Consider the following 26471-nt stretch of genomic DNA (forward strand, 5'->3'; position numbering starts at 1 on the left):
AAAAAATTACAATTCAGGGACAATATGTTAAGTAAAATGAACCAGACACAGAAAGGCATGTATCACATGTTGTTCCTCATATGTAGAAACCACAAAAATGTAATAGTGGCAACTACAGTTAACACAGAAATGGAATAGTGGCCACCAGAGACTGGAGGTCTGTATATGGACCCTAGGGGTAGAAGAAAGATAGCAGAATATGAGAAATGCGTATTCTAAGTATGTATGCAAGTATCACACTAAGCCCCATTAACATATGCAATTAGTGTGTGCTAATAAATAACAATATGAAAAGCACTGGCCCCAGGTGTCTGCCTGTTCTCAGTCAGCTAAAATAGAAAAGCAGCTGCCCCTTCTAATGGTCAGTTTGCCACCATCTTCCTGACACCATGGTCAAGTGTCAGGCACCATTTGTCACCACGAAGCTTTCTTGCAGCTGGCCCACTTGACTCATTTCTATCACCTGCCCAGATCCTCTAGGCGCTTGAGTTTATGACCCCTGCCTTGAAGGTACTTCAAAGCCGATTGCATTTGAGCAGTATTTGGTGATGAAGACAGATATTCCACATTCAGACTTGTCCTACTGCATCCCCCGGGATACCCCTTTCTATGTTCCTGGGCAGACGCTGGACTAATTCATTTAAAGAATGCACATTCATCAAAAGAAAGTCCAGTCTAACTTGAGCCTTTCTAACAGGCTATGTAATTTGCCTCGTCTAATTGATGTACGTGCTTTACTTTGCATTTCCACAGCCAAAGAAAGGATGGTTCATAGAGACTGATGTCTTACCAGAGATGGTTATTTAAAAACTTTTTATCAAAATGAAATACTTTAAAATCCATAAATTCATATTTGTATAGCCATTTGTCAGTATATGTTCATAATCTGTTGTCAATGAGGTGGGATTGATAATGGATTAATAATGTCAGAGGCTGTGTATGAAAGAGTAGGGCCATGTAAAGTCTTCAGACATACATACTGAAACTGTATTAAAAACCAAAGTGGAAAATTTGCTTTAAATCAATCACATGCACCTAATAGCCCAAGAATATCAAATGGATCCTATGTCTCTCCCATTCCATAAAAATATAAATAGCTAATATTTCAACATTCTCAGCAGGGCCTTGAAAACTCAACATGTTGACTTTCTCCCAAACTGAAATGAAACTTGACCTTGGGAAATAGGAGTTTCCTCTTATTCTTTTCACTTCTTTGACGATATGCATTGAAAATAAACCTCAAGACAATTGGAGGTAAAAATCTATTAATATAATATTAAGTTGGGTTTTATGTTTGAAATTACCTGTTCTAGTGTTATTCTTCTCCTGGAACTCACATGTAGCTATTGTCCAGGGCAAGCTGAAGAGCCGTGCATGATTCATGATGGCTCTCTGGGTTTTGAGGCTAACGAGAGGTCTCAGTAGGTATGAGTGGTTGGTGTGCAAGCATGAGAACCCGAATTAGAATCCCCAGCACCTGTGAATGCTGGCATGACTGCATTCTGGAAGGACAGACAGGAATGTCATTGGGGTTTTCTGGTTGCTGGACTAGTCCAGGTTCAATGAGAGACTCTGTCTCAAGGGAATAAGGTGGAGAGTGATAGAACAGAAAACCTAATATCCTGGTCTGTCCTCTGTGTTTGCATGTGGGTACCCACATATATACATGTTTACATCACACACATACACCTTAATTTTTTTTTCCTGTTTCTCCAATTTTTGGCTATATGAACTTTGAAGTAGCTTCTTCCTAGCCTCCTTTATGTATAAAAATTTAATAATTATTCCACATCATAGCTGCATTAAGAGGATGTATATAGTGAGGTGATAGAATATGGTTAAGGGACAGCCTTTATGTTTTTGGTGAGGGCACCATTCTCCCTGCGCTGAGTCCAAAGGACTATAAGAAAAGGCTCTTTTATTCCCTATTGTGGATGGGATGCCATGCTCAATCTTAAAGCATGGGAGAGGGAATGGCCCTGTCCCAAACTAATGAGCCAGACTATGTTGACTCCTCATGGAACCCCTTACCGTGAGGAGGAATGGACTGGGGTGGGATGGGGGGGAGGTAAGGGATGGTGGGAGGAGGCAAGGGGGTGGGAGGAAGAGTAGAAGGAGGGGTGGAAGGGATGGTTGGAATGTAAAATGAAATTTAAAAATTTTTAAAAAAAGGAAATACCCTTTAAGAATGGAAGAGGTGAACTTCCATTTTCATCCTTTCTTTTAAGTAGTTTTAATCACTCAATAAAAAAATAAGGAAAAACATATTTTGTTTTTCCATGACAGAGCATGTTTAAGCTAACTGTTAATCATTGCTGTTGCCCAAGATTCCATCCATTGTATTTCTCAGGTATGTGTGCAAAAAAAAAAAAAAAAAAAAAAAAAAAAATCCACAGAAAAGGAATTGTTTATTTTTTAACTTTTCCTTTTGAATGCAGTATTTGTAAAGTTACCAAGATGAAGCAAAAATGGGGGTGTTTCCTGAAAGTTAGCTGGTGTGTGAAAGAATAATGTTGAAGAAATATGGCCTGTAGCTGGCCCAGGAAGCAGAGCATTAGTTATGTCCTCTGACACTGTCACTCAAGCTCTTAGATTTGTTTGTTTTTGTTTCTTCTTCTTAAGACAATAAATTGAATAGGAATGATGAGAACATTGCTATTGCAGTTTACATGTGTTGGGCCTTTAGGGTGTATCTGTCATGCTGTTGTACTTATAGGTGTTCGTATGCTTTCCCTCAACTGATCCTGACAAAAATCCACTGAGAAAGAACCAACTGCACATCAGAGCTGCAACTTGACAGACCTGAAGTTTTTCTGATTTCAAGCCACTTGCTAATGCAGTAGGGACTAGTAGTGTTTTCACATTCTTTAAAATCAACAAATGAACACTTTCTATCTTTTCCTCCCTAACTAAACGTGACTGAAGCCAATGTAATTTACAGAGCAGGATCCAAGACAGCCAGGGAGACACAAGGAAACCTTGTATTGATAAACCCCAAACCAAAACAAACGAAAATTGTTCTTTGCTTAAGTTTTGTCACTGTTGTTGATTTCACTATTTTTATTTTTCCCTTCCTAAAGAACTTACTGGCACTCAAAGAATTGAAATGCTTTCAACTTTTGCCCTAGGTTGTTTCATTTTTTCCATACTTGTGCGTGTTCATATAATGCATGGATTTTCTTTGTTGGGAGCCATGTTTTATAGACGTCATGACACAAACATCTGTGAGCTGCCATTATCGTAATCTCCCCAACTATTTCGTTCTATTCTTCAATAAAGGAAAGCTGTACACTTTATTCTTCCTACTATTCCATGCTACCAAATTTTAGTAAGACATATAAGAGATGTATTAAAAATATGGTGATTCCATGGCTGTGGGTGTAGCTCAGTGGTAGGGCTCTTTGCTTAGCAGGTTGGTTGGTTTGCAATGAGACTGTTCCTCATAGGCTCATATATTTGAATGCTTGGTCCCCAGTTGGTAGAACTGTTTGGGAAAGGTTAGAAGAGTGGGTCTTGTTGGATGATGAGTGTCACTGTGTGTGGCTTTGAGGCTTCAAAAGCCTATGCTCTTCCCAGTACATAACTCTCTCTGCCTTGTGCTTGTGAATCAGATATAAGTTCTCCCCACAACATCATACCTGCCTGCCTGCTGCCATGATGATCATGAACTCTAACCCTCTCGAATAGTGTGAACCCTAATACATGTTTTCTTTTATACACTGCCTTGGTCATAGTGTTTTGTCACAGCAATGGAAAAGTAAGGCAGGAGTGGAAATATAAATAAATAAAAATGGAGATTCTTTTTATTTTTTGTATCCCAAATTATTATTATTTCCTTTGACTCACTAACTCTTACTTCTAGTCAAATTTTAACACATTATCCTTTTCTTTTCCGGAATGCTATTTACTTTTTTTCTGGATGTAAGGAGCCCAAAATTTAAAAGGAGCTTTAGAAATAATTTAATGCTATTCCATCATCTTTTGGTGGAGAATAATATATTTCAGAGCTTACACTGGGGTATAAAGCTCATAATAGAGATGAAAATCATATTTTTTTTACTTTCAAATTTTCTGTACTTTTTAAATCAATGTATGACAAAGGCATCAGAAACAAAAGCTTCTATTAGGCCCACAAATAGCTTTCTAGCTCTGTGTGACAGTAACTTTTAGTACAGCCTGTTATGGGCAGACAATCATAGCTCCTTCCAAGCTCTGTCTTCTCAGTCACTGATAATTGTTATTGTTGTTTGTTTTGTTGGCTTATATCGTATTCATTCAATTAATTAAATTTAAGGCTCTTAGATATTTCTTATAAAGTTATTTTTACTGGGAGACTTACTCTTTTGTGCATATGAAAAATGTTGAAAAGTCACGTCAGCAGCTTAAATCAAAGGGTCTGTTAAGGCTGAATGTGCTTGTGCTTCCAACTCATATGCTGAAAGCCAATACAGAATGTACTGGCATTAAGAGACTGTACTGGGTCATAATGATGATGTAGTTGGTGTTTTCTTTGGGAAGCCAACCAGCTCCCAAATAAAGATATGGAGACATTATTATGAGGTTGTCCTTAGCTTAGGCTTGTGCCACTAGCTCCTTTAACTTTTTAACCTGTTGCTATTCATCTGTGTTTTGCCTTGGGGCTTTTTACCTTTCTTTCATTCTGTACATCCTACTTTCCTGTGTCCTTCATGTCTGTCAGGACCCTGGCATCTCTCTGTCATTACCTATTTTTTTCTGTCTCTATCCTAAATTCCTCTTCCAACTTACTATCCTCCTCCCTTGTTATGGGCTCTTCAGCTTTTTATTAGACCACAAGAGCTAGTTCCAGGTTAGGCTGAACTGACTTCAAGTTCCATCCACTTGCCTGGAAATTTCAAGATTCCATTGTTTTTTTTGTTTGTTTGTTTGTTTGTTTGTTTTTGTTTTTTTTTCCAACAGAGTTTTTTCCATTGTGTAAATGTGTCACATTTTCTTTATCCATTCTTCAGTTGAGGGGCAGCTAGGTTGTTTCCAGCTTCTTGCTATTACTAATAATGCTGCTATGAACATAGTTCAGCACATGTCTTTGTTGCATGGATGTGGATCATTTGGGTATATGCCTAAGAGGGGGATTGCTGGGTCCTGTGGTAGACTGATTCCCATTTTCCTGAGGAACCGCCATACTGATCTCCAAAATGGCTGTACAAGTTTGCAATCCCACCAGCAGTGGAGGAGTGTTCCCCTTTCTCCACATCCTCTCCAGCATAAGTTGTCATTGGCAAGAGTAAGATGGTATCTCCAAGTTGTTTTGATTTGCATTTCCCTGATAGCTAAGGGTGTTGAGAACTTTCTTAAGTGCCTTTCAGCCTTTTTGATTTCTTCTATTGAGAATTCTCTATTCAATTCTGTACCCCATTTTTTTAATAGGGTTATTTGGTGTTTTGTTGACTAGTTTCTTGAGTTCTTTGTATATTTTAGCGATCAGCCTTCTGTCAGATGTAGGATTGGTGAAGATCTTTTCCCAGTATGTGGGCTGCCGTTTGGTCTTGTTAACTGTGTCCTTTGCCTTACAGAATCTTCTCAGTTTGAGTAGGTCCCATTTATTAATTGTCAATCTCAGTGTCTGTGTTACTGGAGTTATGTTCAGGATGTGGTCTCCTGTACCAATTTGTTCAAGGATACCTCCCACTTTCTCTTCTAAGTGGTTCAGTGTGGCTGGATTTGTGTTGAGGTCTTTGATCCATTTGGACTTGAGTTTTGTGCATGGCGATAGACATGGGTCTATCTGCAGTCTTCTACATACCATCATTCAGTTGTGCCAGCACCATTTGTTGAACATGCTTTCCTCCTCCCATTGTATACTTTTAGCTGTTTTTGGCCCGATTTAATTTAAACACATTACATCAAATTTTGAAGGAAAGACCCCTTTGAAGGGATTTTATCTATTAGTAAGCAGTGCCAGAAATATATTTGTGTTTGGATATGTTCACAATTGCCCAGAAGAGGAGTCTATGGCATTGATCACTGATTCACTGATCATTGCTTCATTGCTGGATTCCTAGATTTTTTTTTTTTTTTTTTTTTTTTTTTTTTGGGGTTTTTTGAGACACAGTTTTTCTGTATTGCTTTGGAGCCTGTCCTAGAACTAGATCTGTAGACCAGGCTGGCCTTGAACTCACAGAGATCCACCTGACCCTGTCTCCTGAGTACAAAGGTGTGTGCCACCACCACCCGGTTTGGATTTCTTAGATTTTGATGCAAGTTCTATTTGCATACTTTTTCTATTAAGAACATTCATAGCTCTTTCACAACCAAGAACCCATCACTGATGGTTCATGAAGCTTCTTGCGGATTTTAGGCAACCTGGTTTAGGGCACTTCCTTTGAGCTTGCAAATGGAGCATGGAAAAGCAACTCTTGGAAGTTGAAGTCAATTTTCTCATTGTGTGTATGGAAGTGTGTACATTTCAGTTGATATAAAAATGGATGGTAGAAGAGTTTAAAATATATTAAACCAATAATTATTAAAATACAGTGCACAAGATTTGTTATTCCAACAAAATAGGAACTCTGAAACTGTATCCTATTACCCTTTACACTGAAAATCAGTGGGATATTTCTAAACTGGAGTTGGATATAATGATCATAATAAATGAAAGTACAATTGAAGATTGCACAGCATACTGGTTAAAGAGAAAAAATGCTAAAATGGAAAAATGTAGAAAAATAAAAATACTGAATATAATTCATAAGCAAATCATTAGTAGCTATTACTTTTGGTATTTTCAGCTTAGACAATAAAACAATTAAAATGTGAAAACAGGCACCATAACAAAAACAAGTTAACACTTATGTTTTGGATGATATAATCCAGTGCCACCCAACTAGACATTTACTATTCAGAAGGAAATATATGTATGAGCTAGCTGTCCTGTGTTCACTAGCAATGTAATCTAACCATTTGTCTCCTTATTTGTAAAATATCAATTACATTTGGTACTTGGCATATACAGGCATTTACAAATGGGAACTAATAAAAATTAAAATAATTAACTTGCTTCATTTATTAATTCTATTTCCACCACTTTGATAAAAGCTCTAAATTCATGATTTTAATTGTACAGTAGAGATCATACTAGTGATAATAGGAGATCTTGCAGGGTGTCCAATGAATTAAATAAGGAGCTTCAAGCCTAATAAAATAAAAATAAGCTGTAAGGAAACAATATGAATCCAGAGGTCTTAGCAAATAAAGAGGTTCAAGGTTTGTGTTAAAACTTAGAGAGTTCTGCTTGTTCTACTAGCATCATTCCTCCCAGGCCTGCAAGGAGGGTACATAATCTGTAGTTCTCCATGGAAGCTCTGCCACCTAATTTTGTTGGTATGATGAAGACCATCAATCAACTCCAGAGAGAGCTCAGCCAAACTCCACAGAGATACCCTTTGACTAACAGATTCTGTACTACTATTCCCTGGAGGGACCAGGACAAGAGAATGAGGCTTATTTATCTTCCATAGTAGGAGGAGATGGCTCCACAGGAGAAAAATATAATTCACAAGGAGAGAATAATATTTTGTTTAGTATCCTAATATAGGAAATACTCTGTTTATGGTGTTATTGCAAATTAGAAAATGCTTGATATGTGAACTGGAGTTCAAGCATTAAATTGTTAAGTATGTTAAAATACTTGTAGAGTAGCAGAAATTATTTTACTGTTATTACACTCACCTCAGATCCATTAGATTAAGTGAGAACTGATTAGTAAAATTGATATGCAATTATGATTATATCCATAATCCCATTGGGATAATTAACTATCATAGGTCTTGTAAATGCAATGTTCAACTTGTAGTTTGGGCTATACTTTATTTATGGGAAGATCTTTCTCATTGGCTATAAAATAACTCAATCATGATGGATTCTTAATTCTTCAATAATCTTCTAAGACAATGGAAAACTATTTGAGTCTTAAAGTATACATTTTCACATAAAAATTCAATTATAACAATTTCTAAATCATACTAATAGGTTGGATCCCATTATTAAATGGCACATTTCCCAACTAGGATTTAATAGTCTTCATTTTAAACATACAGTCTATGGATTTTCCACTATTTTTACATGTCAATGTTCTATTCCATTTAGTTAAGGATGTTGGAGATGCTAGGAATATGGACTATCCTCAACGGAGAGCTATAAGTATAGGGTGAAGCCAGCTCTAGAAAGAACGCATTGCAGGCAGCATGATCATGGGATGTGAGGCTACTAAAGGCTACTTGGTCTTTGGATCATTTCACCACATGCTCCAATATGTGGCATGCAGATTCAGAAATAAGGATCTCCCTCACTGGACATCAGTCTTGCTTTAGTCTAATCTTGCCATGTCTACTCCTCCTCTTTGGAATATAAATATTTACTCTGTGTTTAATGGAAGCATGGACATTACTTGGTGACTTTAGAGAGACCTACAGTTTAGACATTGTCTCCAGTCTCGGAAGGAACTTCAGACTTTTGAACAGTGCTGAGAGGAAGACAATGGGGACTTCTGAAGTTAGACTGAATGCAATTTTCTGTCATTACCAATCCCCTATGATAATGTTACTGGAAGGGGGAGCCTCTGGAGAGTGGTTGGGTCATGGGAGAGAAGTGCTCATAAGTGAGGCTGCTACACACACACACACACACACACACTCACACTCACACACAAAGACTCCTGAGAATATAGTAAGAAATTTATGAAAAAGTAGTCTCCTACTACACATTCAATCTGCTGGTGTTTGATGGTGAGCATCTCAAACTCCTATTATTATTATTATTAGTAGTAGTAGTTTATTTATTTGTTTGTTTGTTTGTTGAAACAGGGTCTCTTTATGTAACACTGTATGTTCTGGAACTCGCTTTGCAGACCAGGCTGGTCTCAAACTCACAGAGATCTTCTACCTTTGAGTGCTGGGATTATATGTATGCTCCCCCACACCTGACTCATAAATTCCTTTTTTTAAATGAGCAATTTAATCCACTTAAGGTATTGTTGTTACAGTGCCCTGTTCTAGTTTGAGTATCTGTTGTGATAAAAAACTAACCAAAGCAACCTGAAGAACCTTGTAGGTTATGATCCATCATTTAGAAAAGTCAAGGCAGGAACAGAACCAGGACGCAAGAATTAAAGCAGAGACGATGAAAGGATACTGCTTACTGGCTCACACATAGGTCATACTCAGCTGTCTTAGTTATACAACCCGAGCTCACCTGCCTGGGGATGGAACCATCCCATGGGCAGGGCTATCAAACACATCATTATTAAACCATAACCTTTCCTTTCTTGCTCCCAAGACCTCAGGTTGATATCACAATATAAAACACAATCCAAATATTAAAAATCCAACTTTTAAAAGATTTATTGCTTTAAAAATCCAATGTTTCAAGCTGGGTGCTGGTGGATCATGCCTTTGATCCAAGCACTCAGGAGGCAAAGACATGAGTTCAAGGCTAGCCTGGTCTACAGAGCTAGTTCTGTGACAGCTAGGGCTGTTATACAGAGAAGCCTTGTCTCAAAAAGCAAAGCAAAACAAAACAAAACAAAAAAAAGTTCAATGTCTCATTTAAAATCAAAATCTTTTAACTGTGGGATCTTGTAAAATAAAAATTAAGTTACATAATTCTTACTCCAAAAGGGAAGAATTAAGGCATAAAACTAGTCACACATAAGCAAAACCTAAGTATAACAGTATAGCTCCAAATCTTGAAACTCCGGGACTCAGAACAGGCTTGAGCAGTTCCCAATCTCTGTGTCTGCCATTCTCAGCATGTACAGTTTGTTCAGTAGACTCAAGCTATCTCCATTTCAGTGGGGACTGTCCTCGATGGTCCTAGGATCTACAGTATCCTGGAATCTCTATGGCAACTGAAGCTGAATCTTCACCAATGGCCTAGCCTGTATTTTCTTCAGGAACTTGACCCTGCTGTATGGTGCCAAGTTTCAGCCAAACTGAGTGGCCTCCTATGCATGCAAAATCTGTATGTGGGAGACTCTTACACATTACCGAGTTCAACTGCTAGCTTGATATGTAGCCTTGGCTTTCCTGGACCATGGCCACCATGTGCTGAATGGAAGGAACTCAGAAGATTTCCTCTCTATAATGCTAGACTTTTTTTTATTAATTACAGCTGTTTTTTACAGCCCCAGCTAAACCAGCATCCATTATCCGTAAAACAAAGGTTCTAATACACATTAATACACACACACACACACACACACACACACACACACACACACACACATTTTCTCAGCTTTTTAATCTTCTTAGTCTATTAATAGTATTTTACATTTATTTTCTTTAAAAAGTAAAATCAAACTTGTAGCTATACTGATCTTCACATATTATGTATCACTGGATCCGTTTTGGTAATATATTGCTTTGGGATTTTATATGTACATGAAGGATATTATCTGTAGCTGTTTTAAAATATATAATTGCCTCATAGAATGAGAACTGACCTTCTATTTTCTGGAAGTTCACACCAGTGATTTATCATTTTTTCCTTAAATGTTTGATAAAATCCACTTGAATGTGGGCTTTTCTTTGTGGGTATATTTTTAAAAAATACAAATTCTTAATTGTATATTATAAGTTGAATTGTGTCACTCATAAAGATAGGATGAGACCCCGCAGATACTTTTCAGGTGAAGCCCATTTGCATCTCTGTCTCTTTCCACCCTCCTAGCTGGGATACAGTCCCCAGACTACCAGTGCCACCTCCATAGGAAGGATTCATGTTTAACTAAATGGGTCTTTCTTCCTCAGCATTAAGGTCATATATTCCTTCCTCAAAATGCAAGACCTCCCATCCTCCTCTGCCATCTGGGCACTAGGAGGAGCCTGACTACAAACAGGAACTCCCTTATTCTTCTGAAACCTGCATGGGACCCACCCTCCACTCTCCCTCATATGTGGTGATGATATATTGTGACTTATTAAAGTTTTCCTGAGGATTCCAAAGAGCAAAGCAGCCAGCCAGCTTGCCTGAGGATTCAGAAAGCAAAGTCAGCCTCACGCTATAGAGATCAGGCAGTAGTGTTACACATCTTTAATCCCAGTATTCAGGAGACAACGGCAGATAGGTCTTTCTGAGTTTACGGCCACATAGGGTTAAGAGACTGAATCAGTCTAAAAGAGTAACAGAGCTCATTGCCTTCAATTCCAGCAGGAGAGAGATATAAAAGATGGGGGAGCAGGGTCTTCAGGAGTCAGTCTCACGATTGGTCTCTAGCCATGTTGAGGAGAAGATGGCAGTCTGAGTGAATATGAGGAGCAGTGAAGTCAGGAGCAGTATGAGGATCGTCCCTTTGGTGAGAGCTGGTGGCTGGCCACTTTGCTTTTCTGATCTTCAGATTGAAGCTTGAACCCCAATTTCTGTCTCTGAGTCATTTACTTCTCATGTTACACTCATGAGCCTGAACTCTCCTCAGAGCCTCCACCATGTTGTCTCCTCATGGCATTTACAAAGCTTATAATACATTTTTTACCCCAAAGAACATTTTGCCTTAATGCCCCTCTTGATCCACATACCCAAGACCATACACTCAGGGTGTTTAATTTAAAATCAGGAACACTGCAAGTGTAATGTTTGGATGAGGCCACAGTGAGAAAAACTGGCTCTTTCAACCTTGAGACTGATAGTGTGTGTGTGTGTGTGTGTGTGTGTGTGTGTGTGTGTGTGTGTGTGTGTGTGTGTAAAAGCTTCTGGGGGAGCACCATGTCTTAACACGGGCAGACTCACAAGTGTTGCCTTGAAGACCAAGGAAAGACTAAAGTTTGCTGAAAATATCAGAAGCAAGAAAGAGGCGAGGATTTTCTCTCCAGGTTTCAGAGCCAGTGTGGTCCAGTCAACATTTTAATCGAAGACTTGCAGCCTTTAGAATTGTGAGAAAATAATCAGCTGATGTTTTAGGTCACCCAGATCCTGGTACTTTTCTTCTTTATTTTTCTTTTTAAATGCCAATCCTAGACAATAAAATCCTTTTAGATATTTACTTCTTGAGCAAGTTTTGACAGTTTGTATCTAAGACCTTGTCAAGTTTACTTGCAACAGCTACATTATTAACATAAATTTATACATAGTTTCCTGTAATCTAAATTTCTGTAGAGTGGGTTGTGTGATATGCTCATTTTCATGCCTAATTTGGGGCATTTGTATCTTTTTCTTTTTTCTTTCTTTTTTTTTCCTTTTTGTAAATCAAATAGTCTTTTTAAAAAGTCAGCTTTTAATTTTTATTGATTTTTCTCTATTTTTTCTGTGCATTAATTCCTCATTTATGTGTGTGTGTGTGTGTTGTGCTTTTCTTATTTTGTCATAAAGCCAAACTATTGAGGCCCTTTCCCAAGGCAGTGCCTTTCAGATAATTGTTTCAGATGGAACTGGGAAATTTCAATGTTTTCTTTTTGTTCAGATAAAACTACTTTCTAATTTTCTTTGCCTTTTTAACCATTGAGTAATTTAACTTCCCAATATAGTTCTATTGTGTATTCCTAATTTATTTTCATTGTTACTAGAGAGGATACCCTGTATGATCCCATTCATTTTAAATTTATTCACACCTGTTTTATGACCCACCATATGGGGCTATCCAGGAAAACAGACACTTGATAAATGAGTATAAATTCTGCTGTTATTAAGTAGAGTGGTCTGCACTTACCATTTGTGTTAAGTGTTTTTACAGCTTCTATATACTTAATGGTTTTTGGTTTAATTTCCTACCCATTAATGAGAGTATTGAAATATCAGGCTTTTGCTGTCTGCCTCTCTATTCTATTCTCCCCCACTCCCTTTTTGCAGCTGCTGAGCAGACACTCTATCATTGGGCTTTAGCCTAACCTCCCAATTCTACCAATTATATTTTTGGGTATATGGACGTTTACAGTTCTTGGATCGTCTTAATGTGTTGGCTGTCTTACCACAGTGAAATCTTTTTGCCTCTATGAAGCCTTAATTTCCTTAAAGTCTATTTTCTGTGGCATTAATAAGTGTCTTAGGGTTACTCTGTGTGTGTGTGTGTGTATAGTCTGCTGTTAAGTACTGACAGTCTTATCATAACACACCATCCGATTTTACCCTGTTACAATTCATAGTTGAATCATTTAATTTGTAAGCTGTTTCCTAAGAAGGATGATATCCATTCCATAATCACCTTTACCCATTTTTAAAAACAGTTTTGGGTGCAATATATTCATTAGAAGCAGTAAGAGATAAAAACAAAACTCCTTTACCATATAATCCAAGTTTTGGTTCATGGTGTTATTGCTGGCATCTTTTTACCTTTGGGGTGGATTCTGAAAGGTGGGGTTGTCTGTCTTCCCGCTATTTCCCACCTGATTGTGAACTGACAAAGGAGGTAAATCCCAGCTCCCATTTCAATGTAAGCACTAAATTTTAGGGACGCTAGTTTTAGTCAAATGGCTAATTCTAAGAATTGTTGCCCATCCATCGAGACTTAGATACCACTCAAACTACCTCTTAGACTGTAAACACATGTCATATATTAAATTGAATGTGCATATTGTTATCTGACAAAACACTTTTGAGCTCTTAAAAATCATTATTTTACAAGGTAATGCAACAGCTATGTGTTTTTTTAATGTTAAAAGACGTATTCTGGTATCGAATATTTAGTATTTTTAAGCCTTGTTAACTTGTAAAAACTTTACTGACTGTCCCTCTGTTAAAATTTAGGCTAGAAAATTATTACCCGGGTTGACACCTTTCAAGTTAGAAGGGATTCTGGCATGACACAGTAGGCTCATCTTACCTAGAACTTAAGTCTAGACTGCTCAACAAATCATTTCACACAGATGAACGACCTTCACTTTGAGACAGGTTCTCATGTGGTTCATGGTAGACTCAAACTTGCAATGAATGCAGCTATGGGTGTCCTGAACTTTCCAAGTGCTGAGATTACAGGCATTTACCATCAAGTCTGGCAAAGTCATTAAAAAAAATTCTCTGTATTCTTAAGTGCCAAAGAAATATTTTTACTTATATTTTAAATAGGATAAAACTGTTTTTTTACTTACTTTTTGTTGATGTTGTTGTTGCTGTTGAGACAGGAACTCATACAGCCTAAACTGGTCTTGAAGTTATGTAGCTGAAGCTGTCCTAAAACTCCTCATTTTTCCATCTCTACTTTCAAACTGTGGCTGTTATTGGTGTGTATCACCATATCCTGCTCCCCTAAGTACACTCCTAACTCCTATCTACAGTTGTAGCTTTTTTTTTTTTTTTGAGATTACTGATTTGAAATTTGATCTGTGGTTCTTTTAAAGTCACTACTGCATTTAATGACAAAATCAATGTAAATATAGAAAGGTGTTGAGGGTGACAGAGAATAAGTATATTAATAGGATGGATGCATTATGACTGATCAGAAGGAAAAATAGGAAGTCCCCTCAATTTGAGAAATTTTGCTTACTTTTTCTAAGGAGATACATTTCTATATACAATGTACTTCCCCTTATTCACTGGGATTTCTGTTCCCAGGGATGCAGTTTTTCATTATCTGTCTTAGACCAACATACTCTTTTACCTTAAAAGGGTTAAATTATAAGATTCAAGAGTTCATCCCTGGAGTTGCTAATAATTTTTCCATTTGAAAAAGTCTCAAATATACCTCCTATAAATAAGCCAGATTTCCACTTAAATTCCATCCCCAATATAAACATTTCTAGGAAGAGTTCTTCTATTATATAATGATAGAAGACAAGTTTAAACTGCTGCTAAAACCTTTGGTTAGTCAACAAAGGGCTACCTGCACCGACTTGCGCCCTGAAAAGTGGAACTTTCCTCCAATTACTAGAAAAATTAATGCCAAAGACCGTTTACTTGTATGAAACTAATGAAGCATTGTCTTTAGCTGAAGCTGTCCTACACTGCCCAGGAATGCTGTTCCACACTAGAAGCAGAAAAGAAAACTGCATCATCTGACTAAAGACTCATATACCATGTACCTCAACCCTTTAAAGCAGGAAAAAGGCAAAGCAGTGCAGCCTCGGATCTGAGCTTGGGAACTGAAATGTACACCATGGCCTTGTTTCGCAGGCCTACTTTCTGGACATAAGCAGCTCCCTGGAGTCCTTCATAGAGCAGGCAGTGACTCCATGACTTCACAGGCTGCACTGGGCAAGGAAGCAACTTCCTTGAGGAGCTGGCCATTGGCGGGGCTATTGCACTGTGCTCGTGGTAAGTGGTCACTAGTTACTTTGGCCGTGAAGGGACACTGAGGGGCTGAGCTGCATCACCCCAAAGTATCAGCCCAGGGAGCCTGAGAAAAGGCGAACGCAGCACTGAGCATGCGCTTCTTTCCCCCGGCTGCCGGAAGTGGAGCTCCCGGAATCGGTGTCCGTGCGGGATGTGGAACCTCGATATTCGGAGTCCTAACGTGATGACGCGTGTACGCGGGAATACGTGAGGACGCAGGCGGGTCTTAGAGAGAGTGAGTTTCCGCATCTGTTCGGTTGAGTTTGTGGCGTCGCTTTTGTGCGGCGTGTGTCGTGGCTTTCCCGAACCGCAGATGGAGGGGCCGGGGCTGAGATCAGGGCTGGCGCGGTCCGGGCGGAAGTGCTGCTTTGGGGCCAGGGTCCGCCGGGCGGAAGCGCTGCTTTGGGACCGGGCGGGAGGTCTGATCCGGCTGGGCCGGTGCGGGTCTTCACACTCCTCAGGCTGGGGCCCTGGGGTAAACGGCACGGTTCAGTCTCATCCCGATCACTTTCCCGGGCTTATAGAAGCCCTGGCTTCCCGATGGGCTTTTGATAGAGTCCTCTGATGTCAGGAAGTTTGAGGCGAAATTGCATCACTCACAAAGCTTGCAGTGGCAGGTGTTTGGGGAGACCGCTGCTTCCGTCTCAATATGCAGACCCGTACTAATTTATAGGGGACAGAAATACACCCTAAGGACCCATCTCTTTTCTGCCCCACAAAAAAACTCATATCGTATGATTTTCTGTTGTCCCAAACTAGGCATTAGTTATTTTTTTAAGCTGTTAACATCTAGTTATTGAACAGTTAAGACTCAGTTGTCAGTCTGTTTTCAAGTCTCACTAGATTCGTGACTCCCACTTTTTTTTTTTTTTTTAAATGTGTGGAGTGTCTAGTTATCATCCCTCTCTATTTTTTTATTGTAAAATCCTAACCTCCTTTACCTTCTTCCTGCTTCTGTTACTGATTCTGCTTCCGCTCTTCTAGTGTTCTGACTCATTCCAGGAAGAGCAGAAAATAGTCATGCTTTGGCCCCGGAGTTGTCCCATTATTAGCATCTTCTGGGAAGTTATTGACAATGCAGATTTTAGTGTCATAGCCTTTGAGCAAGCCTTCCGTTCCATTCCATTCTGGGTGCTATATTTAAAGAATAACATAGCCATAAAAAGTGCTTGCTGTGGAGACACAGATGATGTCTGAAGATGAAGTCACTTAACTGTGACTTCATAGTGCTAAGCATTCCATGTGAAAACATTAATTCCATGTGAAAGCATTAATGTTATGCTCCTCAAAAGTCAGACATTACTAAGTTACTAGACCTGGATGAAGAAAGCCTATAGGTTGTGGAGGAAGGGCAAATTGTAGGGTTAGCTAGAAGTCTGAGTTGTGGATATTGTGACTGCTGCATAGAGGGTACTTTTATCCTAGTCACCTTCTGAATAGTGAAAATGTAGACACAGGACAACTTTTTAGCTTCATGTGGTGGCTCACACGTGTAATTCAGTGCTCTGGAGGGGGAGGCAGGAGAAATCACAAGTTGGAGTACAGCCTGGTATATATACATAATGAGACCTTATGCAAAAAATCAAAACAAAACCAGGAAGTTACAGCAGTAGGTACTGATACTAGTCTTATTTACAATGTGGCGTTTTGGAAAATGAACTGATAGTAATGGTGCTAAGGTAATTTAGCTTTATTTGGCCTTCTTTCTGTTTAGTTATACCAAAGGATGGCCCAGAGTTTGGTAAAGGTCAGAACAGAGTTGAAAAGAGGCATAGAGGAGTGGCTAGCACCCCAAAGCCAAAGCTGGTGATGTTCCTGTCCTTATCTCTTGCCCTCATATGTGGTCACAGCAAAGACTGTTGTTCTTTGCTGTGGATTGTTGTCCACTTATTTGAAGGATCACAGTTAAGTTAGACATGGTCTCACCCTGAACATTTTCTTCAAATTGTTACATGTGGTATTTCTAAGAACTTTCCTCTCTCCAAGGGTCCACCTAGGGGAACAAAGAATCCTTCAGGATTTGAAGCAGCTGCCCTAGAGCCTAGGCTTGTTAGTGTTGAGAAGTGCCAGTGACTAACTATGGCCTGTGTAACACATGGCTTTGCCTGGAGAGCAGCAGTACTCAGGCCATGCTGAGACTCGGGAAACCATGGGGAGTACATTTGCATGTAAATATGCTGCCTGTGAGACCAGTTTCTATCAGTGATAGTTAACTCACCACCAAAGTGATGCTGCCCATCAGGAAACAATTGTTTTTCAAAGGCTCCAAATGAAGATGTGTAGGGGCAGTTCTGAGTCAGACCAACCCTGCTTGAATCCTGCCTCCCCCACCCTCCCCGCACAAATTAGCATCTTTCCAGTTTGAATCTCTCTCCCTGTAAAGTGGAAGTCTTAGCGACATCTGTGGCTCCTAAGTTAGATGAGATGATGTGTTAGATATTATTTGTTACTGTGTTATGTGGTAGGCAGTGTCTCTTGTTGAAAGGTTGAAAGAAATGATTATCAGTGCAATTTGGACTGCCCTGTTTATTTCCTAATCATCTTTTACACACGAGGTCATTTTATAACCTGGTCCCTGCTCTTTTGAAGTGATGAAGATGCTGAAGTGAGTCAAGATTTCATGATACTCTGTGAGAGGGGAAACACTTGGAGAAAGTTATAGCTTAGTTTGGTAGAAAACCATTGGTTGTTTCATAATCAGTGATTTCTAGACATTGTTTTTATCATTTCCAGAAGATTAGAAATAGTTAACATCAAAATATCATTCATTATCGTTTAACAGATTTCTTTGGATACAGATAGCCCTGGCATATGATGCTATTTATGTTTTAGAAGATGATACCTGTGCAAATAAATGCATAAAATTATTATCCATGAGATAATTGCTATTTTTCAATATGTATGCTTTACCTAGAACACTGGTCTGATACTTTTTTTTTTAATATATAATAGTAGGATTTGCTGATGGTCTGCTACTTTTTAAAAAAAAAGTACAAAGTCTATGTTTTCTGTGTGTTTTTACACAGCTATGAATGTATATCTGTGGAACTTACTTAGAGGCATTTATGGTGGGCCAAACTTTTGTTTACTTTGTAGAGTACTATGTAAGGGTAAGGACCAAAATATAAAAACAAATAATCTACACACTTACATCTATATACACATTAAAACTTTGAAGATTTTTTTTAAATGTACTTTAATGCAGTCATCATTCCATATGAGCAGGGATTCTCAGTTTTTTGTTTATTTTGTTTTAACTTGGGGCCTCTTAAGCAGAAATTTACACAGAAAGTTCAAGTGTCAAAGGCTCTAAGATTTGTGATGTTGGAGGAAACAGGCTCCTGATCCAGAACATGTCTAGAGAACTGGATTCTGGGATTGTGTATGAATCACTATGAGTGGCATAGCTCTGAGGGTGAGCTGTACCTAAAACTATGACGCTAAGAATTCAGGTGCTTAGAATCCTTAAACAGGTCCTGCAGAGTTGCTAGATTTGTCTCCAGGGCGAGCATCTGTCTGAGTTCTCATATAGAGAGGCATGTGTGATTATTTAAAAACAGCAACAACAAATCCAAAACAAATACAGTGTTCAGTATGACCCATATTTTACACAACTAGGATTCTATGCAGAAAAACCACCACCAACAAACCCATAGCTTTCTAATAATCCCTCTTACAATGTGACAGCTGTATCAGTATTAAGAGCTCCTTACTATTTTAAGTGTTGTTCTTATCATAAGTGACTGGGGAAGAGACACAATGAGGCAAAAGAAGTATACAGCATTACTTGTGTACACAGGCCAGTGTTTTTGTTGTATGATAATATCTAGTTTTCATTCATACGGCAAAGTAGTTTTGTTTTTGTTTTTCTTAATAATGACTCCCCATAAAAGTAATTTTCAAACCTACCCATTTGTTAGCTTGTTATTAGTAATGGTAGTAGTAATACTGTCCTTTTCACACATTGAGAGGGGTTTCCTGGTGACAGCTGGGGAGTGGGGGAAGGGAGTCACTTTCAGTCAACCAGCTGCTCCTCGAAGCATCGTGATGGTGATATTTCAAAGCTGGTGGTTAATTCTGGCTGTATTCAGAAAAGAAAATGTGTCATATTTCTGGGATGCAATAGATAGTGTGCAAAAGCCCTTTGGGATCTAGATGATAGCCAACTGACAGCGTGTGCATTCAGGCTTGCATGTCGGTGTTATTTACCATCTAGTTTCTTGGACATTGTTACATGCACATCATAATTACAAAGCAATAAAGTCCAGTTCCGTGGGGAGAAAGTCTCATTACTTTATGGACAGGAAGGGAAAATGAAAACCCAACGTCAGTGGTGTACTACAAGCTTTTATGTGGTATGCTGTTTCATCTGTCTTCTCCGTGGCTTTAGGAAGAGGGATTTTCTTTATCCAGCACATAAAGACCCAAGACGTTTAGCAGGAATGAGGACATGGTGTATCTAAGGTTACACACCATATTTGACCCCTTCTGACTTTAACTTCAGGGATATTACACCATCAGCAGTTTCACCAGGGTGCTAAATGACTTATGTTTTTTAAACCAGAGCCACAATATGAGGCTAGCAATGAATGAAATTTATAGATGTATTATAGTGACTTCGGGCTTGCAAGTAATATGTAATGTGTGTGCATGTTGTAACTATTCATAATTCTGGAATTTTCCCCCATTGAACAAAGTATTTTGAGCAACACTGAAACTTTGACACCTTTCAGCAACTTTGTAATTTTATGTGTTGTAATGAATGAATTGTGGTTCAAAATTTGAGCCATTATAGAAAGACAACATACTGCCACATAGTCTCTTCCCACTATTCTTTAAATGGGAACCAATAGGCTTTCCTTCCTGTCAAGGCATGCTAATTTTGTATTAATAAAGAGCCTTAGCCTTCTAAATTTCCATCCTGAAAAGTCCTTTAAATTTTGTGAGTTGGTTTTACTGTTTTGGTGAGTTTTGGGAGTCATTTCATCTTCTTTCTCATGGTGTAAGGACAATGCTTATCCTAGTGTCCGGGCCATAGAAAACCTTAAAGCTTGTTCTGCTCTTTTCTCTGTGTGGGTGCACACGTATGTGCAGTTTTGAAGTACTTCTTCATCATGTGCTAATGCTGCTGTCAGTAGCGTTGCCTTTCTAAGCTGTGACTTCCTCAAAGGACCAGTTTGTCCAACAGAGGAGTATAGACTGATACAGTCATGTTCTTCATGTGCTTTCAGACACATACCATGCCTGCTCTGGGCTTATGTGTGTGAATCGAGTGACGTGAGCATGGAATGGGTGACTCTCTGGAAGGTGCCCAGAGCCCTTCCCCGAGGCCAAGAGATACTGAAGAGATTGAACCCTGTTGGGTTCTGTTTCTCATCGTCTGTAGTGGATGAGTACAGATGTTTGCCTGAAGTTCTAGGAGGACATTTTCACCCAGTGGCACTTCATTTATGTGTGTAGTCTAGACTTACTTTCCATGAAGAACAGAGGTACAGAGATGCAGTAGAAAACTGTGTCTGTGATGACTTAAAAAATCAATGTGGTATACATAGGCAACACAACAGAGACCATCTGTTTTTCCCTTTGAGATCGCACAATGAACATGAATATTGACAAGGGCTTCCTGAAGAAGTAGCTCTTGCTCATGCCCTTAGGCCTGTGCTCCCTTATCTTTTTAGGAACATTGTGCCCCACAACAGATTGTTGAGATACAGCCCATGTGACCTTCATGTTCTGGTTCTCTTATGGGCTAGAGCCTTTGTTAGTCTAAAGGAGACAGCAATTCTTGAAATAAACTCACGCTTGTGAGTACTTTTGTAAATGTGTAGTTTTGTGTGTAGACGTCTTTGATTGCAAACAGAAGAAGAACACCTATCTAATTGATATGATCCACATAAATTCGTTAAAGTAATTTACTGGAAATTATGTGGATGAGCCCAGGTTGAACAGAAAATCCAAACAGCCATTCCTGAGTAAAGGTCAGTGAAAAGGAGAGCTCTGTGGGTTTGTATAATCTTAGCCCCATCCTTCAAATGACTGCTGCATTAGTCCCAATGCCATCAACTAGTCACCAGTTCCAGGACAAAGCTGTTCCTCCAAGTTAGCTTACCCTCACCTTTTGAGAGTCCCTTTTTTCTCCCAAGATCCCACTAAGTAGGGGTGGGTCACAGATTCTTGCTAGAGGAAAAATGAGGTATTTATGCTAGCCATACAGAAGTCCCCAGCCTCCCCCTATCATAAAATAACTTGCAGATGTCCTGTGTACTTTGCGGGAATGCACCTGCCTTTGTAGTATGACTGCCTTCCCTACTTGACTAGTTTTTGTGCAGAGTAGATTCAGTTCCATAAATAATTCAGAAACAGTTCATGCACACATGAAATGAGGGGCAGCAGTGGCAGGCAGCACTTCCTCACTGACTTGGGATAGACAAAGAGAGCTGATGTAAAGCAGAGATGAGATTGGAAGTCCTTAAATCCCGAAGATTGTAATCATAGTATGCTTGCTTTGTGGTCCCCATGTGTACCCTGGTTTAAGTCCTCCAGCTACAGGGCTGTCAGTCGGGAAACTTTAATGAGCTCTCATTACACTAAAACTTGTGATATGAGCAAGGAGGGACTGGCTTATGATTGATACTGGGAGTCATAAGTGTTGACGGGGCAGAAGGGGAATTGGCTGGAAGTCACCTAGAGCTGTGGAGCAAAATTGGGGATTATATGCAAAATCTAGTACCTTCAACTTTTTGGTCACTTTTTATATGTAAATATAGTCTGATCACTAGTGTGGAACCAATAGCACTTTTAAAAGGAAGGGGGAAAGAAAAATTTTGTCAGTTGACATTTTGGGATTTTTTTTTTATTCTTAATCTCCATAAATCATAAATGAAGGGTCATTAAATCTCACAGAGTTAGACAATGTTGGCAAAAAGTGGCTTGAGATTTTATTATACAGTTTATTTTAATTAAAAGTAATTTACTGGGCCAAAAGGTATTTGCCATGAAAGCCTGATGTTCTGAGTTCGATCCTAGGGACCAAGGTACAGGTAGGAGGAGTGTAAACTAACTTCATAAAGTTGTCTTCCAATGTTCACATGAATACTGTGGCACATGCCCTCCCCCCCCCAATCCTGTCATGCACATGCATAATACTAGAAAAAAACAACAACCACGCTTTCCCTATTCCTTCATATACTGTACTGTTTAAAAGGCATGTATAGAATCGAGTCACACAATACATCTTATATATTTGGAATAGGATTCTTAGAAAATACTAGGCACCATCTTATAAAAACACTCAGAAGTATTTCCAACCTCTTCCCTTAAGATCCGTTTTGATTTCTTTATGTGCAGAAACCAGTACCACTTTCCAATTTGTGGCTGTTTGGTGTGTGTGTTTAAAATCTCAGTTGGTCCTTACAAAAGCAAATGAGCCCATGTTATCCTGGAGGAAAACTGGCACTTGTCTTAAGGTTAGTTGGATGGCGCAGCTCTTTCTAAGGACCCTGCCCTCAACTGCACTGCCTTCTACTCTGTGTACTGATATTGCTGACCCTGTATTGTGCAGCTCTTCTAAGGACCCTGCCCTCAACTGCACTGCCTTCTACCCTGTGTACTGATATTGCTGACCCTGTATTGTGCAGCTCTTCTAAGGACCCTGCCCTCAACTGCACTGCCTTCTACCCTGTGTACTGATATTGCTGACCCTGTATTGTGCAGCTCTTTCTAAGGACCCTGCCCTCAACTGCACTGCCTTCTACCCTGTGTACTGATATTGCTGACCTCAAGTGTACTTTTGTCAGAAAGGATCGGTATGTTCCTTTTCCACAAGCCACTCTGTTGACGCCCCCACATACTGACAACTTTTATGTTGTGAAACTGTTAAAACGTGTTGTGTTATCCATCACTGCTTCTGTTTGCCCTTGCCTGTGCCAGCCGCTCCGCTCCGGTAGTGTAGCAGCGCGCCCTGTGAAGCCTTTTGTCCTTCATGTCTCACAGCAGCCTGACAGCCTTTCATGTGGAATTCAGCAAGATTGCTTCTCATCAAACAAAGCTGAATGTTGCTTTCTAGGTGGAAAAAAAAATAATTAAATGCTTTTAAAGATGCATTTGATTAACAGGAAGCTGATCTGTGTAAATTAATTATAACCGTAATGATGTCACAGCCCTGTCTTTTGTTATTAAGCAGGTAATTGACCAGGAGCTTTAGAAGCTTATTGTAACTGACGGTTAGCAGTTTGACCTTGTGTGCTGTCAAGAAGGGAAACATGCACAATGAATGTAAATGCAGTTTGTTCACTGGGTTGCACGTGTTGTCGGGGCATCTCATCTCAGGGTCTTGTTTTCACTGTTTCATTATGTCTTTGTTGAAATTGCTGGCCTAGCATATAATCCCAAACAGGGTATTATACTTACATCTCCCACTAAAAGCATCTGACCAAATACAAATGTCTGTGTCCTTGAAGAACTGTAATCAAGACATGAAACCTTGGCACATTTGGAATATATGGCCCAGTAAACAAATATCAAAATGAATCTGTTTTTTAAAGTCTGTGTGGAGGAAGCTAAGGCAAGTTTTGATGGAGGGACACAGGGACACACTTGATAGGTGGGGTGTTTATTCCATATTGTAATTTGGCCAAGTAAACTAATAGTACTGAAGAGTGATTGGGTACTGGGAACCCTGACCTTTGGTGGGTTCTGTTAAAGATGGAAATGTAAGAATCATAAACTAGACATTGCCAAGAGCTGTTCCCAGGGATTAGGTACTCCACTCTCCCCCCCCCATGCTAACTTTGTGCTATCAGCCCTGCCAGAGTGGGGCATAGCCATTCCTAAAAAAATCACGATGTTATGCAAAGAGCTTGGAGAGACGACGGCAAGAGAACAAGATAGCAACTGCATTTAATGGTAGTGTAGTTTACATGCACTAAATATAAGTCATATGTGAATATGGCAGAAAACATGGCGCTCTGTTCAGAAAGTCTTGGGCCTTGCTTCTGAAAGTGCTTGTTGGGACTGCAACTTGTAACTTACTGTCCAGTGGTGGGAAGAAAAGTGAATGAGGTAGCAGTGTATGTTGAGGGGTGTGTCCACTCTACCATTTGCCTCAGCTGGGTGCAATTGTCTGCATGCATCATATGCATCTTATGTGGAATTCTGTCCAAATGGTTTCTAAGTATCAGGTAAGTTTGAACACATTTGCTTACTCCTTTTTTCTTTCTTCTTCTTCTTCTTTTTGGTTTTTTGTTTGTTTGTTTGTTTGTTTGTTTGTTTGTTTTTCTGAGACAGGGTGTCTCTATATCACAGCCCTGATTGTCCCGGAACTTGCTCTATAGACCTGGACTCAAACTCACAGAGATCTGCCTGTCTCTGCCCCTCGACTTTGAGTGCTGGGGTAAAAGGCGTGTGCCACCACCATTTATTTCAAAAGATATGTCTTAGCAAAACCCACAAAACTATTTGCGGTTTCTGCACCTCTTCCTTAGACATCCACGTTCTCAGGCCTGATAGCACAAACTCTCTGGCTCCTCCATTAAAACCCATTTTCTCCTTTTACCTACTCCCCTCCCACCTTTAAAGCTTGGCTAAATAAAGCAAGGAAACAGCCTGAAGTAGTCTTTGGAATTGAAGTTTGACTTATCCGTATTCTACTACATCAGTAAGTTTGCATATTATTGACACATTGCTAAAAAGCACGTGTATTAGATGGCACATGACACAAACTTGTGGCAAAGGATAGCACTAAACTCAGATGGCTGAAGCTCTCAGGAGAAGACAGATACCCACTTATCAGGTGAATGTTAGCCACCTCTGGCTCTGCTGAGATTTTGCACAAGGAACACAGAGGCTGAGTGGTACTGTATACCAGTACAAAGAGTCCTTAGGAGGGACGTAAGCCAGGGACCTTGAGAGTTACAACTTCCAGCTTTTGTGCAAACTGGACCATGGTCTCATTTAAAGAAGTGACACTTGAGCCACACGTTATTTTAGGTTAACCCCAGCTTGTCCACATGATATGTACTAGTAAGCTCTGCTTCATGGTGACCAGAGGGTTGGCCAGGTTATTCTTATCCTTGAAGTGAATGCACAACTGGGGATTAACTAGTGCTGTGTATGTGTGTGAAGTGGCTTGCAGTCTCACTTAATTTTGATGAGCATTTTTAGAATAACTAGATAGGAGAGTAAAAATGTGTGTCTCTTTTGCAATCATCTAAAACAATAGATCCGGACTCAGAGTTTTCAAAATGCTGGACTGCAAAGCAGCCTGATGTTTCAGCTCAAGGGATTGATCGTTCCAGAAGTTAATGGCTTGGAGTATCCAGAGCCACCAGGACTGCTGGGATGGTATTCATGGTTTGGAATTGGAAGCAGGCACTGCAAGCTGTATCATGTCTATACTTCACTTCCGTGCTCTCCGGTGGGAAGAGGGCCCACCTGACTGTTCATCATGGAGATGATGGCCTTGTGTATTAAGCACCTTGGACAGAGAAAGTGGAGGCCAGGGAGTTGAGCATCTTTGCCTGTCACTGACAGAGAAACCCCTCTGTGCTGTTCCTGTGGATAACCTTGAAACAACTTCAGGGTGGGTACCAACACAGGCAGTTTTCTGGTTGAGTGCTGGGCAGACCAACTGGTAAATAAAACAAGATTATAAGAACCAAGTTAAATGGAACCAATTACATGTGTCCACTTTTAAACTGTGTGACTATCAGCCATTATTGAAAAGTGTGTTATAGATTCTCATAACATTTTAGTTCCTAGACTGAGCCTAAGTGGGTCAGTAATGACGCTACAGTTGTGTTATTAACAGATACGTAGAGTTCTTATGTTTCTGGAATTGGGGGTCTTGTTATTTAGTGCAGCTTCAAAGAATTTACTCAAGCCAGGTGTGGTGATGCATACCTTTAATCCCTGTATTTTTCAGGCAGAGTCAGGCAGATCTTTGATGTTTGAGGCCAGACTGGTTTATAAATCAGGTTCAAGCACAGTCAAGGCTGTTAGAAACCCTGTCTCAGTACACCATTAAAAAAAAAAAAAAAAAAAGGATTTACTCAAGATCTTACTGTCTTAAAGCATTTAAGTCAGGATTTAAATCAGGGCCTTTTGACCCCCGAGTCCATCATGTTAACCATGACATGCTTCATGATTTTTGCATGATTTTGGTGCCTCACGGGGCAAGGTGGTGTGATGAAATTACATTTTAAGCAAATTGAGTCAGGCATTTTTAAAAGTAGATTAGGGAG

The 26471-nt window shown here is 39.5% G+C and overlaps 1 protein-coding gene across 1 annotated transcript in view; it reads left to right on the top strand.

Annotated features, from left to right (window-relative positions):
- The first annotated feature begins 15415 nt into the window (after window positions 1–15415).
- The window catches only part of Rhbdd1 (rhomboid domain containing 1), a 106016-nt gene continuing 94960 nt past the window's right edge, over window positions 15416–26471 (top strand). Inside the window, exon 1 of the mRNA XM_051190570.1 lies at window positions 15416–15466. The gene's annotated coding sequence lies outside the window, so the exon portion shown is untranslated. The remainder of the gene's footprint in view (window positions 15467–26471) is intronic.

The sequence above is a fragment of the Phodopus roborovskii genome, unplaced genomic scaffold (genome assembly GCF_943737965.1).
Source record: "Phodopus roborovskii unplaced genomic scaffold, PHOROB, whole genome shotgun sequence".
Classification (NCBI taxonomy): domain Eukaryota; kingdom Metazoa; phylum Chordata; class Mammalia; order Rodentia; family Cricetidae; genus Phodopus; species Phodopus roborovskii.